Here is a 21,685-nt window from a genome sequence, read left to right on the forward strand (position 1 = left end):
AAAAAAAAAAAAAAAAAAAAAAAAAAACCATTAAAGATCAGTAAACACATAGCTGTCAGAAGTTGCATACCAAACTGCTTCCTTGTGTACTCTTTCAAGAGATGACCAACAAGAGAGATTAGTCTAGACCGTTATCAACCACGTTTTGGCTTTCGTCTCTAGCAACAAACCTTGCTTCAATACATTTGCTATTTTCTTTGCTAACCGACAGCTCTGTTGTCGCTCAAGTATGGCTGGCATTAGTAAGTTTTGTTTGGAACAGTTTTCTCTGCTTTGTGTTTGCCAATGAAGATTTTGTTTCTTCTGATTGTGGAAGGGCAATTACATCAAGGTCAACCTGAAGGTGTTTGGAAGGTTTCTAGAAATTGCTCAGTCCTGACTAGTCAACACCAAGCTCCTTCAAACGAGCAGGATAGTTCCACCTCTTTAAAGTTACTAACTTAGTCATCCCTGGTTAGGGGATCCTTAAAATTTATTCTGTTCTGCCATAACTGTCTAGGTAAAACTTGAGATGTGTTAAATCTTTAGTTTTAAGAGGCCCAGATAGAGACCTAACACAAAGATGATTAGCACAGCTTAGCCAACACGTTTACTCAAGGGTTGCATTAAAATCGATGGGTCTCTGTACCCCTCCAGCGTTAGCAGCTCAAGACATTCCGGCGTCAAACAAGCATTGGCCTTAAAGATAGCAGTAGAATATTTGACCTCAGTTTTGCGTTTGTAGTTTCTTGGCATTTCTAAAACAAAACATGCTTACAATCTACATTTCATAAGGTCACAAATTAAAAACATTTTAATTTAACTTCTGTCTAGAATCAAACCAGGCATATTTCAAAACTAATGCTATGGCGAATTGGGCATCCCTGAAATTATCTAGCAATTTTTTTTACATTAGATTGGTAGGAAAATTTTTTAAAAATTGCTCCCACCTAACCATAATATAAAGAGGCATTTATAACTTCATACACTGCAGAATCGTCTCAATTCAATATTGAAACAACTTTTAAGGATTGAAGATATTTCATTAATACTATAAAAATGGATGCCATGACTGGAAATAAAAACTAACCGCGCATATGAGCACATGGGAAAATAGCATCAGTGAAGGATGGCTGGTTTGCAAAAAGATCAGCAATCAAACACGCATATGCAAATTAAGAAGTGTGCATAAGAAAAGAGGACAAACATGCAACACACGGTAGAAAGGAAAAAAAGTGCATGTCTAAGAAAGTGGACGTGTAAAGTAAAGAGAATGGGCCTGCTGTTGCTAGAGGGGAAAAAAAAAGTGTACACCAGGCGAGATGGACGATGGAAAGAGATTTAAGAGACGTCAAAATGGGAAAATAACGGTAATAACTTGTTAAAGAAAAAATGCAACCCGAATTTATTTCCAGTTTTATTTTTATGAATTAAAAAAATTAGAATGCCATGCAACATTCAGAAACCTCAAGACCTTCAGTTTTTTTTTCCAAATATTTTAATTATAGCTTTGACAGGATGTTCTAGATTAAGGATTTAATGTCAGGTTTCAAAACATTAAATTATAGTGTGAAGTTTTCTAATAATTTATATAAAAAAAAAAAAAATTAAAAAAAAAAGGCACTGTGTGTGAAAGTTCATTCCTATGGATTCAAAAAACTGCAGAGCCAGTTTTAAAATTGCACAAATGTGTCTGGAAGTGTTCCTAGGTTTTGTATCAAAATGCCTCTAATAAGTATAGAAATCAGATAAATTTGTTTAAAGAAGGAAGTCAGATTGTAGAAGTTAATATCCTTATACAGCCTAACATCACAAATCATTTTTTTATCAAATTAAATTTAGGTTCTCTAAGATAGGGATGGTTTGAAATGTTTAAAAACAATTGAATCAAGATACTTGACTTTCTGCATTTTGAAAAAATTCAGATAAAATTTGAACAGTAGATTCTCTACAGTACAACATAAACAGTGTATTGTGGACCAAGTTACTGCAGGGAGGCATGTGAAGCTTACTCCCAATGTACCAACAGTGGATTCCATACTCGAGCAGGTAATTTTAAATTTCAATTTGTTAATGCCCATTTAATCACAGGCAATGTCAGGTCTCCCTGACAAATTTTTAAAAACGTCCTTTACATCTACCAGCTTAGAAACACTGACTGGTGGCCAGGTTATAAAAAACATGGGACAATATGATTCACAATGATAGTATCAAGCGCTGGAAAAAACGAATCTTGTAGACAATCAGTGGTAGCCTGCTTTACATAGTGGTAGTTATGTTATGCTATTTTATCAAGCAGTTTCTTCTGGGAGGGGGCACTCGGATTTAGGGTCAGTTTACCATATGGAGAGGGGGGGGTCATCAGTTTGGAGATGGTTCAATTATCAGTAACCATTAATATTGGTGAGAAATTTGAAAAGGAGACAAAGTTGGGAATTAGTCAAGAATAATTTTTTGTTTATTCCTTTGTATATAAGAAAAAAAACTGATCCTATGTAGTGATTTTGTTTTATGCCACATGGGTTATTTAATGCCAAATTTTTCAAATAGAATCGTATAGGTAAAATTTTATATAGTTAAAAGAAAAACTTTACAGTCCAACTTTGAAGTAAAGATTAGTCAGGTTTGCATAAATAAGTCCTTTAGATCAGTGTTGGTTTTTATAAAATGTTTTCATTGGTAAAACACTATTAAATGCAATTTAAATCAACCTCTAATTCTTTACAACTAGCAATTCAGCCCAGCTTTGCTCAGGCCCCATGTACTGTTCATAAATTTATGTGCACACATTAAAAAGGTTAACTCCTGTCCAGGTAACCTACATCTAAAATTTCAAGTTTTCATACCCAAAATTGGCAGGGGGAGTTTGGCAGAGTCTGCAACGGTCAACTCTTTCAACGGACTTCTTGGCAGCCAAATTTTTGTCCAAAAACCAATTAAAAATCTTGCTGCATCTCTAAATACCCTTCATGTAAAATTTCAAATTTTTAGACCCAAAATTGGCTGAATAGTTTGCTAGAGACCAAACAGGTACTTGAACTTTGATCCCTTGGAAGCCAAATTTTCAGCCAAAAACCGATTAAAAGCTTGCCTTATGTCTGAATACATTATTCAGAAATTAGAAATGTTTAGACCAAAAATTGGCCGAGTAATTTGGTAGCAACTGCAGATGTCATTTAACTTTGATCCCTTAAAGTTTATTTTGAGCTCAAACCAAATTAAAATATTTGACCCATGTCCAAGTAACCTACTTTTAAAATTTCAAGTGTTAAGACCCAAAATTGGCAGTGGAGTTTGGTAGAGTTTTCAAAGATCAAATCATTGAACTTTAACCCCTTAACAGCCAAATTTCTGGCTTAAAACCAATTAAGATTTTCCCAAGTCTCAATACCCCTTATATCAAGTCTAAAGTCTGTAGACTTAAAAATTGACAGCTTGGTAGAGAAATGTACAGAGAATTTCACTTTTAGATATAAATTATCCACAAAATTGAAAATAAAATTAATATCAGCAATGATAATTATCTTTGGGTTTTAATATAAATAAATAAAATAAAATAAATAAATATATATATATATATATATATATATATATATGGGGGGGGGGGGTCGAGGTGAACTTAAATACTAGGGCATGCGGACCTTTCTGACTTGCCTAACCATGTCTACTTATACAACCGAACAAGCGACTGCTCAGTCACCAAAATTCTAAAACATTACAGGTCACCAACTATGACCTATAGATGGTTCAATTTTCTGGAACTAACCATCTGAATGGGAGGTTGCAGTCTGCTAATTTGCGGCCCTGCTAGTAGGGCAGTACTCCTGTCAAGTTACTGTAGCAAATATTGATTGAGAACAAACAAAGGTCAGACATCTGTTTAGGAACAGGAAGTAAAGTACTTAACCAGCTCTATGGATTATTGCACTCAATATTTACATGAATATTAAATGCTTATATATCCCGGTTGAATACAACATGGTTGCCTCCAAATTCAATGCAAGTTCTTGTTGAGCAGACCCTATAAATAATCAAATTCTACCCAATTTCCATTACTACACTACCACCTTACATTCATTAAGACTTATCCTCGAGTGGCCTTCAGGCCTTGATAAAAAAAAAAAATAAAATAAAAAAAATGTTATGGACTAATTTGATATATAATTTGCTAGAAAATATTTTAAGCAACATATATTAGAAGTTACTTATACACCTATAAGTAAAACAAACAGTTTTGTTAAAAGATCAGTATTACCTGACACATTTTATATTATGAATAAGTGTATGGTGGCGGGAAGAACCAGATAAACACTACAAGTTTAATTTTAAGCGATTGATTACTCAATCGTTTATTAAAAAAAAATAAAATAAAATAAAGTATTCAGTTCAACAACAGTTTGTCCCTACTCTTTTGTTTATTCATTTCGGTCTTTATTAGCAATTTGCTAATTTGTTGGTAAAATGTCGATATCTGTTATTTCTTGTGAGGTTATTTGATAATATCGAAGGATAAGAGTGTTTTTTTAATGGGAAACGGTAAGGGAAGCAACTTAGATGTCTAAGTATTAAAATCTTCCTCTTACGTTTAGGTGGGACATTTATTCTGCTGTGCTTTACGGCGTAGATCCTAACGGTACAGATTTGTCGTCTGTCAGTTAGCAATATTGTCTGTCTGCAGCCATCTCATCTTTCAGGCAAGCTGTCAAATCTCTACGTCATAGTAGCAGTATCTAGTAGTAGCACCTTCGATGTATTTGTTGATCCTTAGTCTGGGGATTTGACCAGTGGTCTGGTGTGGAAGTCAGCATTAGCCAGTGGTAGACCGGTGAAATACTTCTCATATCTTGGTTTTAGTCGAGACCCGTGACCAAACCGGCCAGGGTTAAAGTTGGTTGCTCTCCTTGAGTTTGAAGTCAAGTTTTCAACAGACAGGGATTTGTGTGGCGTGCGCCAGGCTCAAGCGAGTCTCCTCCGATCAGCTAGGCTCCTCTATTTAAATGTAAACATAGGTGCCAAGCTCCCACGATAAGTCATTTCTGATTGGTTAAAGTTGAGATTTTGACAGCAATCAAATTGGAAATTAAATCAAAGTTGAGTATTTTGGTATTTTTTAAAAAATTTGCAAATATTGTTTCTAGCTGCTATTTGTTATGGTTTGGCCTGTCCCTTCTAATTCCATAATGAATTTGCTGCTCCTGCTAATTTGTTTTCTTTGCGAGAAAGCTTCACAAATAGAAAGATCTCGCACTCAAATATCACTAACATAAGGTTACAAAGGGTAAATAAATTAACTAATACCATATTTAGACAGTCACACCTGGAATATTCCAAAATAGCCAAGGAAAATTTCAAGTTGTATACCACTCCTGCTAAATTCAATATGTAAAACTGCAGAATGGCCTACTCCAAACCGATCACTTAATTCTAAGAAAAATCTTGCTTCCTATACAAAAAAGTTTTACTTTTAAATCCATCTCACTTCATGAATCTCCCTGTAGTTCTTAATTGAACTACATAGAAATTAGCAAAACGTTTTGAAAAAAGTCATACGTTGGCATTAATACTTCTTCTCCGCAATGCAAAGAGTTTCAGTGGCCATATTATAAAGATAAAAACCGATGCAGTTCATGGTGGACACAAACTTTGGGAAATACTAACTTGGGAGAAAATAGGGACAATCATTTGTAGCCCACTTCACCCCCGGGTTAATTTTTTTGCCCAACAGAAAAACCATGACGTCATATTTGGCACAAAATGTCGTTAAATCCGTTTTTAATGAACTAACTTTTCAATCATCTTGAATGTTTTGTTTATTCTAAAAAGATAATTAAAACCTGCAAAAGTCAATCCAACGATTTTTCAATGGTATCTTATCGTATAATTAATGAACCGATCGGTGTCAGATAAAATACTTGAGCTCTAAATTAAGTCAGGTACGAGAATCTAAAAACATTACAAAACGCCATACAATTAAAATCTTACTATAATAAGTCATTTTCCGTGTGTGCGTGGGAGGGGCGGGGGGGGGGTAATGAGATTGGAAAAGAGAAAGGCAGAAGTACTTTTTGTTTACAAACGTTATCAAAGACAAAATAAGTTAATTTTAGGTAGCAAATTAGTTTCCTTATTTCAATTACCCATTTTATCCACAATAAAAATATTCATTTTGACGGAAAAAACTAAAAACGAATATATTTTAAATGCAAATAAAGGATAAAACAAGACAAATTGTAGTTTTTCTAAAAACTTCATAAAACAAAAAAACAGAACAAATGAAATTTTCAAAACAAATAGTATTTTTAATGCCTAAATAAGTTATAAAACTATTGAAAATTATATATACAGCAAGTGCTAAAAAAAAAAAAAAAAGTAATCAATTTTAACAGCGTGTTAAATAACAGAAATGAAATTTTATTAAATAAACAATGCTTAATTCAATGGTGATATCGCTAGTTAGGAGAAACTCATTTTTCTTCGAGTTATATCGAATTCATTAATACGGATTTAGGGGCTTTTTCGTAATGTTCCTGTAAAAATTTTATTTTTATTGTTACAAATTTGCTTTTAAAAAAAAATTTAGAATTCATGGTTTTCAGTAGTAAATATAATAACTTTAGTAAAGGTATTTTTTGTTTAAACAAAATACATTTCCACTAAGATTTATATAAAAAATAATTAGTTCATTTATATTCCGCGATCATTATTTGATAAATATTGGAAATTTCATTAAAATTGGTTAATTTCCCGATTTTTGGTGATTTTCTTTAAAGGGGGGGGGGTCAAAATATTTTTACATTTTGAGCATCGCCATTCATTTTGCCCGTACCTACCATCTAAACGTTGGTAATGGCTTTAAAAAACAAATTGATGTCACGGTGACATGTTACATGCTCGTTTCTTTAAGTTTTCGATTTGATGTCTTGTAAAACAAACCCAATAAGTTAAATTTTTGACGGCATTTTGTTTAAACAGTTAGGTGAAAAACTAACTTGAATAAAAATGTTAAAAATGGGTTTAAAATAAAAACCTTATTTCAACACGATCCGTATTTTGCAAACAGACTTTTTGCCGGTTAACACCGGCAAATTTAGAAAGCTATTTTGGCATTTTTACAAGAGCATCCAACATAGTATAAACACTTCCAACCTCCCCATGTTAAGAACGGCTTCCGAGGTTGGGTGTTTATTCCGAAGGCTGTTCTTAACATTGGGTTGGGGTTTATACTAAAATACATGGTACTCACACTTATCGATCGTGATGAAATAACGTTATTTAAAAAGCCATTATTAACATGGGGAAGGTGTTTTTTCTGTACTTTAACCTTAAAATTGAATAAAAATATATAAAACTTTAATTAAAGTTGGAAATAAGATTTAAAAAATAGCGCGGATCAGTAAGTGCATTAGCACACTCCTAAAGTGGATCAGTGGTTTCATTGTATTAACTATTTGTGGCCGAGTGAAATCAATACAACTCAGCGACTTTGAAAAAGTGAAACAAAAAAAAATAAATAAATAAACATAAGTGTTTTTCTGTTTGAAAAGCGAAACAACGCAAACAAAGTCGCTGATGAGTTGTATTGATTTCATTCTGCCACAAATGGTTGATTCAATACAATGAAACCACTAGTTCGCCTTCTTAACATGTGGCCGGGGGAAGTTAACTTTCCGTTATCGCAAACAATTTCGCGAGTGCAAAGAATTCGTGTTAATCTGTAACAAATTAACTAGTGTATTTTGGACCTTCAAAATACTGGAGTACATGGTAAGTGTTATGTAGGCACGGCCAAAACAAAAGGGAGTAAGCTTTTTTTTTTAGTCTTTAAAAATCTACCAACAATCAAGTAATTATCCAATCAATACGAAATTTTCAAGTATTAACTTTAAATGTACTTTTTCATAATCGATATTTATTTTTGCCTACAAAAAAAATCACCTTTATCTTTGTGCTTAAAATTAGCCGAAACTGAGCAAAATATATTGTATTGTGTGGGAGGGTGAAGATTGTAGATAAAAAAAATCTACGCATTTTAAGGTTGAAAATCCGAATTTTTAATGTTATTTTTCATCTTTGTTTTAAAGTATGAAATTTGTTGAATAGGTTTACCTTTCAGATAAAATTTTATATTATTTGTGCGAAAAACGCTACTTTTAAATCTTTGAAAAGATTTTCTTTTAGTGAGCCCAATATTGCTAATATAGTATATTAAATATACCATTAAATAGAAAATGCCTTGAATCGATAAAAGAAAAACAATAACTGCATTTTGCTAAAAATAGGATAAAGTCTTTCGGCAATTTTTTATTCACCTGTGGTGGTGGCCAAACCGCGATAGATCACAGAGCGGTTTTCAACACATGACGCCTAGTATTCTCAAAATGAAATACACTTACAATACACATAATATATGTGTATGAAAAAAATTAAACCCTTCACTTAACTGTCAAGTCAAACGTTAATACATGGCTGAATAGTTTTAGTCCCCTCCAGGTTTCTAAACTTATTTTAAACTATCGTTAAACTTCGTTTTATTAATTTCGCTACCGCAAATCTAAAGTGGGATAAAAAGTTGGAATAACTTGAAATTCAGGTACTTATATTTTTGCATATAGCAAATCAAAATCATCCTAATTTTAGAAAAAAAAAAAAAAATGGTTCAAAAACCTTTTAAATATTTTAATGTTTTTAGCGATCGCGACGAATGACTGAATAGTGGTGTCTGGTGTGCCTTTGGAAAATTTAAAGTTCTAATAGAACAAGAATTATATTCTGCTTTTCATGATACAATTTAGGCTTTTGTGTTTCTGGAAAACTTTGCTCAAGTGCTCAAGAACGGATTTTAATTAACTTTCACTGTATCCAGCATTATGGGATTGCGGCCAGAGCAGAATGTTAGAAAAAAAAAAAAAATCTGGGTACTTGTACACTTTATCACCGAAACTGGAGACGCCATTTTATTTCACGCACCTGCAGTTTAAATGCAAGGGAGAAATTATTTTAAATGATGGCCGAAGCATGGAATAAAAATTAAACTGAGAACAATTGCTTTCGTTAAAAATAAAAGATGGCGCTTTTCGGTTTCATTTAAATTAATTTGCTGACTCTTCAAAGTTGCTTTAATTAAAAAAATTTTTTTATAAAAATCCAATGTTGCTTTCATCACAATTGTTTATTAAAATTATATTTTCTTACGCAAACGTTTCAAATGTTTTTACAATTATATTTGATAAATTTTTATACAATAAATGTTTCGGTTTTCAAATGGCGCTCGCAGTTTAAACAATTATGAATGCCATTTCATTTGTTTTTAATAACAAAAAAAGTTTAATGAAAAATTATCCCGTTTTCCTTAAGTCGAAATATTTCCAATTAAATAGTGGATATAGGTTCTTTCACTTTACTTTTCATAGTTCTTTCGGGAAGTTAATTTGTTATTTGTTTCTAACTTCAACCATAGTTTAAAATACTGATTTCTCCCTTGAGATTTGGACGGCAGGTGCGTGAAATAAAATGGCGTCTAATTTCGGCGATAAAGTGTACAAATAGCAAAATCTGTATAAGAATTAAACGTGTTTTCAATATTAAATGGGGAATTTGTTAAAATCAAAGGTCAATGTCAAGTTTCTTTCCAACTAAAAAATTTAAAATGACTTAAGGTTTTCAGTTGAGCTGAAAACATCAGATAAGTTTGCAGGATAAGAAAAAGCTTTAAAAATGGTGGATCACTTTCCTATATGAATTTAACGTAAAATGAGAACTCACTTTCTAACCACCTAGTAATTTCTTCATATCATAAAACAAATTTAACTGATATTCGTTTTCAGCACCGCCGAAAACAGGCGCTGTTTTTTTTTTTTTTTTTTTTTTTTGAGAGATTCGTTCATTTTTCTTAAATTAGAACGTTAATAATGCTGCGTGCAAGCTTACACGAGCGGTTTACAAAAATATACTTTTGTTTTTCGTTCGTTTTTTGGAGGTGGGTATTATAGAACTTGTATAGTTTTTAACAAATGCTTCTGTAGTTTAATTACCCATGTTTCTGTAAGTAACGTGCCGACATTAACCATTAATCAGAATCGTATATTTCACAAAAAATTCCGTTTACATTAGGGGGGGGGGCGGTGTTATGGCAGCCGCCACAACACCACCTAATTGAAGCAATGTGAAATATTAAACTGCAGAAGCACCTGTTAACTACAAGTTCTATAATGAAAAAAGTATGTTTTTAACTTACTCGACAGCATATTTAGCGTCCTAAATTATGGGATGAAAAAAATGAACGAATCTTAGTTAAAAAAAAAAAAAAAAAAAAAAAAAAAAAAAGGGGGGGGTGCTGAACAAATATCAGTTCAGTTTTATATTAAACAATTACTAGGTGGCCAGAAAGTGGGTGCTCATTTGATCCCCACTTAATAAAGTAAATTCTTCATATCACGAAAACTACTTATCTGCCCTAAATTTAAATGATATTCGTTTTCAGCACCACCGAAAACCTATAAAAGTCGTCATTTTAAAGTTTTAGGAGTTGGAAAGAAACTTGACATTGACCAAATCGAATTAGTATTATGTAACTAGGAAAAAATACGCATTTTATACGAATAAACGAAATCAAATATGAAGGAAAACTGATGAATCCGTCGAAACAAGCGCACAGAGTACATTTTGTTTCGACCGAGTTTAAAAGAATTTATTCTTAAAAGTAAATTTCAATCTGTCGTCTTAAAAAGCACCGATTTTCCTAGTTAAAAGCTAATTGATCAATTTATGTAATTTTTTGAATATGACGTTCCATCCATTACTAGGTTAAGATTTTTCCATATTTAAGTATAAACGAATATCTAGCGGATTAAAAACCTCAGGTGGAAAACTCCTTTATATTTTTCTTGGGCCTTTTCGCCAAAGCAAGAAAAAAAAGAAAAGGCGGGAATACGAAAGAATATGGAAATGGTTTTGCTCTTTAATAGAAAACTGGATTTATTCAATAGGGCTCAAAACATTTTCCGGAATAAAATTTTCCCTTTTGGAGGGTGGCGGTGCACCGTGCAGGCAGCGCGTGTAAACAATCTTGTTCAAAAAAAAAAAAAAAAAAAAAAAAAAAAAAAAAAAAAAAAAAAATAGACTCCATTACCTTAATTAGGAACAAAAGATTAAATGCTGATACACTTCCTCTTGTCTCCGGTCAGAAATCTGAAACTAAGGCAGTTATTTTTCTAACTGAGAGTGCCCCCTTTAAGGGGGAGTATTCCCAGTGCCTAACTGCCTTCGTGTTTAGATAAGTATGGAGAGTCTCAAAGCTCCTCCCGCACTTTTCAAAGTGCTAAATATTAATGCATAGACATCGGTTTTCTAGAAATTTCATTCAATTATCTTCAAAGGTCACGCACCAAGCAAAGCTTTCTTACCGGGTAAAAAGGGGGGAAAAAAATTGCTTATTAAATGTTGAGCGATTCTCATCTAGGGAACTTGGGGTTATATTGAAGTTGTTAACTTTAAGATGGCCGTTACAGAAACAGGTTATAGTTTTATAACAATTTAGTACAATTAGTTTCCCTTTTGTGGGAATGAACTTGATTTACGAAACCGAATCCAACTTAATACATTTGTTTCTGCGTAAATGATTTTATTACAAATAAATTGATCAGAAAATTTTGAAAGGTATTCGGGCGCATTTAAACTGTCGAATTGAATGAGATTAGATTTAAATTCTTAGACCATATTAGATAATTAAGTAATAACTTTAAAGAACCCAGGTTACAGCTAATTGTAAGAATTAGCGTTATGGGTTTGCCGGGTCCCAAACCAAAAAAATTTACTATAGTCAATGTACTATGTAAACCTGACAAATGTAATCTCGTGCCCGTGATATTTACTGTTAGTTTTAAACGGAAACTACACTGAGATATAAACATTTGAACTAATAAAAAAAAATAAGGTGCTAATGCAGAGAGTGATCCGCGCTATTTTTTTATTATTCAATTGTAACGTTAAAGTACAGAATAGGTACAAAACACCCTGCCCTCCCAATGTTAAGAATGACTTTAAATAACGTTATTATTTCCTCACTAAATAAGAGCGCTCTGTACCTTCTCCGCATAAGTACATTTCAGTTCGAGTATTGACGGAGGATCCCGGAAATTGCGAAACTTTACGCTTTGAAATCTCCCCCACCCCATAGTAAACCCCTAACCTTCCGCAGGTTTGTTTTCTGGCGTTTGCAGCTTTATAATTGTTATTAACCGATCTATAAATTTAAACTCGGAAGTGTCAAGCTAGACAATTTACTTGCTAAACATTGCAAAGTTAGACACAAGGCCACTTTGTAGTGGGAAAGTGCGGGGGATGGAAGCCGCATTCTTCAGCCAACAAACACCAAAGGCGATAACGCCTGGGAAAGTGGCTTCCTGATAACGATTAGAAAAGATACAAATTTTGATTAGACTTGAAGCACCAAAAACTCATTTAGCAATCACAGTCCCCATTGCCTCTCCACAAAACAGATTTTAATAGTGAGGGTGGGTTCAGCACAGCAGCACCCACCACCCCAAAAAATAAAGGTCGGTACTAATGGGATAAATAAAAAATGCCAATTGTCTTAGTCTAGATACCGACTAATACGAAGTACAGTATACTAGCCCAGAGGCTAAGGAAGTTCAGCGATAGTAAAGTCGTGTAAAAAAAAATAATAAAAATAAAATAAAAATGCATAACGTTTTTTTTTTTTTAGGGGGGGGGAATATACAGCTAAACTGATACTACTCATGAAAATTTACGCAAAAACAAAGGTCCGATTAAGAAAAACTTTAAAATCGTTTTATCCTTACTTATTAAGCGTAGAGAAAACGAAAAAAAAAGTGTATGGAAAAGGGGGGGGATATATTAAAGAATGGGTACTCATGCAGGGAAGATGTTTTGTACTTATTCTGTACTTTAACCTTACAACTGAATAAAAAAAAAATTTTAAACATAAAACTTGGAAATATGATTAAAAAAATAGCGCATATCAGTAAGTGCATTAGCACCAAAGACTGACTATGAACAATCAATGAAATAAGGATGGATAACAGACAATAATGAACTCACTTTTCGGTAGACTTGCAAATACGGAGAGGGATGTGAATGACTTGCTGACGCAAAAGCGACTGGCGTTAGTTCGGAGCACGTGATATAATAAGCTGATTTTGGGTCAATCGAAAACTAGGATTCAAAGAAAGCTGAAAAGAAAGAACAATTCACACACAAGCCGGAATGCGGATCTTTCACGTTTTGTAATGACCAATCAAACAAAACGTTCGAAGAAAACGCGACACTTATCTTTAACTTTTCTCTCTCGGATTTCCGTGTTTGTCATTTTTTCTTTCTAGTCATCATCAAGACTGATGGACTGCATGATGATGATGGTGATGATTATGATGATGATGATTAAAAAAAGAAAAGCCTTAGTAATTTTTTGTGCGTGTTCAGAAAGAAGCGACAGATTGATTTTTTTAATATGTCAGTTTAAGTAAAAACAATATTACTAATTTAATTGTCATGTCGAAAATAGTAATATATCCAAAAATTACGAAAATTATAGTTAAAAATAATTTTTACGGAAAAGTGGGGAAAATTGGGCACTTTTACACTATTAGGATGAAATTTTGTAGTCGATAAATGGAGTTTAAAAAAAAAAATGGTTTCTACTGATTTTTTTTTTTTGTCAATTCTAATAAATTACATTGATAGCTTCCAAATCATGCAGTCGAAATTACATGAATATTACTGCATTATTTAAAAAAAAACCCAAAAAACTTTAATCGTGTTAGTAGATGAATAATTGCTGCCATTTTGTTTTTATAAAATAAAGCGAAACGAAACCATAAACAAGGGAAGTAGCTCTAAATGTTTAATGAAACTAACGCAAAACAACAAAATAAACATAACATATACACAGTAAACATGCCAAAAGTCCATGGGCATGCAGGAAATCAGAAATACGGACTTTGTTTGAGCAAAAATAATAAATATCGCACTGATTCAATTCCCTCAGGTCCATTTGAAAATTTCCTAAAACTTTTTCCAAGAATTATCGTGAGGAAATTACCTCCCTCGTGAACTCTCTTGTGTCTTACATAAGCAAACACAATCGTGTTCTTCAAATTCTATTTTCTTTAATAAATAATTTTTTACCTTATCGATTTTCGTAATTTTTGAATTAAAAATACAAGGAATACGTAGATACCACAGTTTTCATATGAAATTCAGTATTATGATTATCCAAAATTTTATCCTAATATTGTAGAAGCGTCAAAAATTGTATTTTTCATAGATGTTATAAAGTAGATGGTGAAGAGTGTGTGACCTGGTCCTTCGCAGATCGACAAGGTGTTTTAGTGTGGCAGGACCCGTCAATCGATTTGGTTGGTCTTAATTTCGCAACCAGGTTGATATGTCGCTGCTACGTCGATCTGTCGCTCTAGAAGGAAAGCAATTTCATGCACACAAAAGAAAAACAACTCGGTGCTCTATTCTACTGATTAAATTCAAGAAAGGCTATACAAATATATAGTTATGTACAATTGTCTACAGTTTAATGTTGATTTTGACAGACTCTGCTGAGTCGATAGGTAGATTTCTCTCGGTATTGCCGTGGGGATGATGCGGGAAGAGAGGGGGAGCGGGTGACGATTCAACGAGATGTTCTGTCTCAACTCCCAACAACTCGGACTCCAAATTCAGCTTCGCCTCTGATTTAACTGACGGGTTCGACTCTACGCCCCATTCATATACTTAGGGAAGGGGTGAAACTGGGGTTGTTCCCTCGACCAATCATATCCAGTTATGTCACCCCAGGGGAGGTTCTCCCCTTCTCAAGTGCACCTGTGGATCTGAAAACATTCTCAGGCCCTGAGAGGTCATTCCCTGTGACCCTCTGGGTCGCGCGTATTGTGCTCAAACTATAAGCATCCTTAGTCTTGAACGCTGAGTCATTCCATTTTCGGAGTACAATTTACAAAAAAAAAACATGATATTGTTGCTGATTCTCATAACAATGAAAATCACAAATCCAATCTTTCTCTCAGAAGGGTCTTTTGCCGTCACCTGGGCATACCAATAATAATTAAAGAATAAAAAAAATCATATCTGCCTGCCTTCTCCAGTATTTCAAGAGTCTTGACCTCCCCCCCCCCCATGGGGAGCCCAATCGCCCCTGGGATGGTTACGTCACAAGTGCATACACAGGGGACATAACTCAGAAAGCATATTACATCGAAATGACGTCTAACACGTGTAGCCGATAGAAAACTACTTTTCTTTTTATTAAAAATACAGTAGCAGTTGTTCGACTTGATGAATTTTCGTCGTAATTTTTGGATATATTACTAGTTTTGATTGACAATTCACTAAGTAATATTGTTTTTTTAATAGATCTATCACCTATTTTTGTATAAATGCTTTTATATATATAGTAAAGGCGTTTATATATATATACACATATATATATACATATATGTGTGTGTGTGTGCGTGTGTGTGTGTGTGTGTGTGCGCGCGCGCGCGCGTGTGTGTGTGTGTGTGTGTGTGTGTGTGTGTGTGTATTGCAAAGTATTTAATAAAACTACAAGTAAGCCATAGAGTTTACTTGGTAAAAGTTAAAAAATAGTGATTGAGTTATTTTTAGAACAGAAAGGCAATGTCACAATGACCCAGACAAAATAACGTTGAAGTGGTGCAAGAATTAAGGCATAAAAAAGGGGGTCAAAAGATATAGACAAGTAATGACTTTCAAATGAAATTATCAGCACGGGTCACAAGATTGAAGCAAATCAATTGCGTGGAATGAGGAGTTATAAATTATAAATTGTTTCTAAGTTAGGGCTATGAGTTTAATGGGGAAAAGTCTATATCTAATAGATTGGGAAGGGTATTGAAAGTTGTGATAAAATGAACTTTACTTTATAAATATTAAGTCTTTAACTGTACTTTAAACTTTACTTTATAAATACTTTATAAATGTTAAGTCTTTAATATTTATAATATATTTTAAGTTTACTATTCTGGATTATCTTTGTAAACTTAATTCTAATTCTTATTTCATTATATATATATATACAGGGTGGCCGAAAAGTCCCAGGACACTATACATGTATTTTTAATAAAAACAGTATTTTTTAATGAAACACACAGAAAACATATATATTAAACAAAAAAAGAGAACTTTATTAGAAACAAAGCAGAAAACAACTAGAGTAATTTAGTGGTCTAGGGGATCAGTATGTTGGCCCTCGTTGTTCTTGCACAATTCCATTCGCCTCCAGGTTCTTTGTGCCATTTTTTTTAGAGAATTCCTTGATACGCTAGCAAAAGCTGCAATCAATCATATTTAACAGCATTAAAATATTAAAAATAGAGTGTCCTGGGACTTTTCGGCCACCCTGTATATATATATATATATATATATATATATATATATATATATATATATATATATATTTGTTGCGGGGCTGAATGTCGGTAGCAATCGACCCTACTAAAAGATGACACAGGCAAGAAGACGAAAAACGAGAATGGCAAAGAAGAGATGACAAACGCAGTGGGTACTGTTGCGAACAAATATAGATTCGTTTAGGTTTATTTTTCATAAAGAAAGTGAATGGTCGTAGGAGGTGTCAGGCCGAGGGTTGGAATCCAGCTGGTGTTTGAACTGGCATGGCTATGAAGTTGTCGCTAATGGCTACGGGAAAAACGTGCTGGCTTGAGAAGCTGGACTGCTGAGAATTGAGTGCGTCGACGGTGAGTGGTCGTTGCTATTGGGTTCGGTTGTTATTGGGGAGGTAGTCTAAATCGTTCTGTATGGCCATGACTTCTGCTGAGTTGGATTGGGACGTTGACGGAGGAATCCTCACTGCCTGACGAGCCAGGCTGGTCTGCCTTTGGTTGAAATAACTAACTGTATTTATACTCGCCTGGCAGGCGTAGATGTAGACACCGTGGCTTTGCAGTGCTGGTCGTCATTTTTTGTTCTTGATTTGTCTTTGTCTTTGTGTCTTTAACATGCTGAAGGGACTCATCTGTTTGAGATTTATATTCATATGTCATATCAAATTGAAGCTGGGAAAGTTGTGAGTATTATTCTAGCGGGACTTGTACTATTCAGAGTTCCACAGGAAAATTATTCACGTCAAAGTACTTGTCGAAGGGTCGTCGGCTGTGGTTTTTACGTTTTGAATTGGGATCCATTTTTGATGAGCGGCTTCTTTTGGTTAAAACCGCGACACACACACACACACACACACACATATATATGTATATATATATATATATATATACATATATATATATATATATAAGATTGTTAAAATATATATAAATATATAAAATATATATATAAATAAATATATAAGATTGTCAAAAAGTTAAATTATTTTTGTATTTAATGAATTGAAAATATTGTTAAATTTGTAAAAAAAATGATATTCTACTTTTTAGGCGATTATGTATCAACACCCTTTCAGAGCAAACAAATATTTTTCATTTTAGAGTGGGGAATAGTTGAATATATAAAGTTAACAAGTTAACGTAGCGACCCCCTCTCCCAGTTGCAGGCTGCACTAGCTTTTTAGGGCAGTTAACCAAATCTTTTTTTGTGTGTGTGAAAAAGCCACAAACGATAATTTTTGTGATTATAGGTGGAGGGGATCATGCTGAAAAGTTAGTAAAAAAAAAAAAATACTTTTTATTATTTTAAAAATTTGTTATTGAATAAAGTAATTTAATCAAAAAATGAACGAAAAAGTGACAAAGATCAAGAGTTGGTTCTTTTGTACTTCTGAGAACCCTTTTCAAATTTGCTGTGAAAACGTTTCAGCAGTATATGTGATTCACAATTTGTCTGACTTTATGTTCTGAAACAGGTTTTTCTTTTTCAAGTACTGATTGATAGTTTCTCATTTTTACTGCGTCCAGCAGGGAATTTGACAACTGAAAAGAGTTTGAATAAATCAGTTTGCTGTCATAGTGTCCACTTCTGAATGAGCGTTGGTAGATTATGCACTTTTGTTCTAGTGAACATAAACTAGACACATCCACCGGCATTCTGGTAAATTACGACCATGTAATCCCTAGAGCCACCTACCTTGAAAATGCTACTGTGAAACCTGACATAGTTATATGGAATAAGTCAGAGAGAGTTGCAACCTTGATTGAAGTGAGTGTTCCTAATGATGGCGGTCTTAACAGAGCTGAAAGAGAGAAACAGACCAAATACCAAGGTCTCATGTATGATATGAAAAGAAACTGGAATCTTAAGGAGATATCAATCATACCAGTTATCATAGGTGCCACGGGGCTTATGAAGAAGAATCTGAAGTCCTACCTAACTAATATTCCTGGTGAACCAAGTGCAAAAGAGATTCAGACAATTGCACTTAAGGGAACAGCGAGGATACTAAAAAGAGCTCTCGGTTGGTTTCAATAAAAAAGCGGGGCAATGTTGGCAGCTGGTTTGGCTGCCCCATACCCAGCATTACAATCTTCAAAGGAAGAAAAAAAAAAAGGTAAATGATAGTCAATGCAGCAAATCACGTTTCTTGACCTTCAAACAACAGAAAGCATGTTAAAATGATTTGGCAAGGGAGTGTTTCAATTCTCACTTGCCGAAGTTGGAAAATGCTGCAAGAAAGAAGTACAGAAGATACACAAAACTGAGATAAGGATAAGATGTGGATTGAATTATTTAATTAAACAATAATAAAGAAAAGTTCTTGCAAAACTGATTATGTTTGCAGCTTTAGAAGTCTAACTATGATAAAGTTCTTTTACGTCCAAGAAATAGAGGCCCTGGATATGACCTTAAACTATATCCGATGGCGAGGCCCCAGTTTGCAGGCTTTGGGGAGTGTGGAGCCACCCTTTAATTGCCATTGCTCCCAGGTCCACTCTGACTCGGAATGGTAGTACCTGTTAGGGTCCCAACTATGGGTTAAATAGAAACCGACCTGAAAAAAAGAAACAAATATATTCTATAAAACATTTTTCTTCAAAATCACTTGATTTGGCATTAAATAACCTGAAAAGGGTTGATATGCCGTAAAACAAAAACAATCAACCAACCAACTAAGAAATAGGCCCCCCCCAGAATTTTCAGATTTAGATAGTCACATTCAACTTAAAGAGGAAATGTAAACAAATTCCTGGTGAACAGCCCGCTTAAGTAGACACTTTATTAAATCTCAACACTAACGTATTGTACATGCAATAACCCTCATCCCTGAGTGGCTTCCAGACCTTGATAAGTGGTGACCACCTTGTAAAAAAAAAAGATTTCCTTACTTGTTGATTTGACGACTTTTCCTCCAGTAAAGAGGGAGAATAAGGAATTTTTACATTCAACCCGACAAATAAGGTGTCTGCTGATTGGTTAGAAGAATTGCCTTGATCAATTAGACAAGCCCTTCTTTAGAATAGCAACAGACAGATAAAGTTAGACGTGATTTATGAAATACAAACCTGAAATATAAGATTTTTGCATTGATTTATGCATTACTGATGCGCAAGCCTTTTCTAGTCTTACACAAAAACATGCGTTCAGCTATATTACTTGTCATATACATATGCGCACACAAACATACACGCCCACGTCCACACACATACATATATTCACGTTCGCGTACATACACTCACATTCACACGTATACACACACACATACACGCTAACGTATGCACATACATGCACGCATGGACAACGTCACTTCCCCTTTCAAAGGAAATCCACATATGCGCAAAAGACCACCGGAAACACCTATAAAAGAAAGAGCAATAAACGGCTTCTTCCTTTTCCAACCTGCCTTCCGAGGTGGTTGGTTGGCGTACCAGCCACCGCCGTTTCGGCAGGCGCGGACATGCGCGTACCTCACGCCACTTGCTACTACGTGGGACAAAAGGCTAACAGACCGTACGTACACTTTATATGCTTTCTCTCTCCATGAACTAGATTGACATTCTCACTCTATCTCCCTTTCAGCTTAGGTCCCTCAACACAGACATGTGCGCGACTCTCTACTGAGCTTAAACCTCTCTTTCTACAGGCCGGCTTGCCACTTCGCATTTCTCTATTGCATTCCTCTTTCCTTCCACACGCGTAGTCGTCAACAGCCGAATGAACACGTGTACACCCAAAACTTACATTTCTCAACAGAAAATAAACGACATGTTTATTTTATTCCAGCATTTGAGTTCTTTGTCTCCTTCATTCAATTCGTTTCATTATTTTTTCTTGTAGCGAGTTAGGGTATTTATATCCTGGTCCGCAACACTGATCAAGATATACCATTCTTGGTGTTAAATATTGAGCAAGTAAATCCATTAGTATATAAATTAGTTAGTTGAAAATAACAGAAAATGAAATGTCAGTCGAGATCAACTCGCTAAACTTGAGATTAGGATGGCTAGACTGTGGAAATTGAGAAAAACGGAAGTAATATCACATGGCTCAAAGAGTGTGTGTGAGAAAGATGTTTTTTAGTTGTTTGGAACATTATATGTGTGAACGTGTTAATTTAAAATGCACTTTTATTATATGTTTGAACAGTGATTATCTCTCTCTCTCTCTCTCTCTCTCTCTTTCTCTCTCTCTCTCTCTCTCCATTGGTCAGTAATTTGGAACGACTATCAATTCAAATAAATCTTCTTTATCTTCCAACAGTTTTGTTTCAACATATGAAAAAACTTATTTGATGGCGACATTTCACAGTACAAGGTGTATTAAATAAGTTTCCTGATTTTTTTGTACAAGCATTTAAAATTGTCATAGACTCTTGAAAATCCAGTATGTTATTGCTATACGTCTTCTGAGATGACTGACCAATTTTTATGATTTCAGATTCAAATGAAGAGCTACAGCAACAGTTCAAATACACTCTACTAAAGCCTGATTGTCGCAGCTGGTGAATTTCAAAAATACAATCTAGACATGAGGACACTTATGCATTAAAATTCTGTTTTAAACTTGGAAAAAAATGCCACAGAAACATATGGAATCCTTTAGACTGCTTTTGGACCATCTTGCATGAATCAAGTATTAGTTTTTCAGTGGCAGAAGATTCAAGGAAAGTAGGGAGTCGGTGAGGGACGATGAGAGGTAAGGGAGGAGTAAGGAAGTCAGACTACCAAAATTGATTGGCCAAATAAAGAATTTCATGGATAAGGATCGCTGTGTGTCTATAGAGGCAATAAGTGCACAGTTTGATGTCAGTGTGGGAACTGTACACACAATTATTTGCGAGGAATTGAAGAGGTGGAAGATGTGCGCAAAATTTGTCCCAAGGGTGCTCAGAAAAGATCAGAAAGAAAGACGGGAGATGGGCAAGAAAACAGTTCCTCGCTTTCCCTATAGTCCACACTTTGCTCGCTGTAACTTTTGGTTATTTTCCTAAGCTCAAGAAAAACCTTAGAGAGTGTCGTTATGAGACAATTGAGGAGATGAAAGAGGTTGTGATGAGGGTCACTGACACACTTACATCAAGAGGACTTCCATGGGGCCTTCCAGAAGTTGTTGGAATGGTACAACAAGTACATTGCAGCCAGAGGAGATTACTTTGAAGGGGACCAGAGTTTCATGTGTGTACTATCAATAAAAGTGTGTGTACTATCAATAAAAGTGTGTGTACTATCAATAAAAGTGTGTACTATCAATAAAAGTGTGTGTACTATCAATAAAAGTGTGTGTACTA

General features: G+C 34.3%; 1 protein-coding gene across 3 annotated transcripts in view; it reads right to left on the reverse strand.

Moving 5' to 3' along the window:
* Positions 1-13,362, reverse strand: part of LOC145296724 (peroxiredoxin 2-like) — a 41,734-nt gene extending 28,372 nt beyond the window's left edge. The window contains exon 1 of one of the 3 annotated variants that reach the window (XM_080142725.1): positions 13,060-13,362. The gene's annotated coding sequence lies outside the window, so the exon portion shown is untranslated. Of the gene's footprint in view, positions 1-11,107; positions 11,519-13,059 lie in introns of those variants that run through there. The other 2 variants (XM_080142724.1, XM_080142726.1) reach the window with 2 other exon arrangements.
* Between the last annotated feature and the right edge of the window lie 8,323 nt (positions 13,363-21,685).

The sequence above is a fragment of the Euprymna scolopes genome, chromosome 17, assembly GCF_053919585.1.
Source record: "Euprymna scolopes isolate OS-2025 chromosome 17, ASM5391958v1, whole genome shotgun sequence".
Taxonomy (NCBI): domain Eukaryota; kingdom Metazoa; phylum Mollusca; class Cephalopoda; order Sepiida; family Sepiolidae; genus Euprymna; species Euprymna scolopes.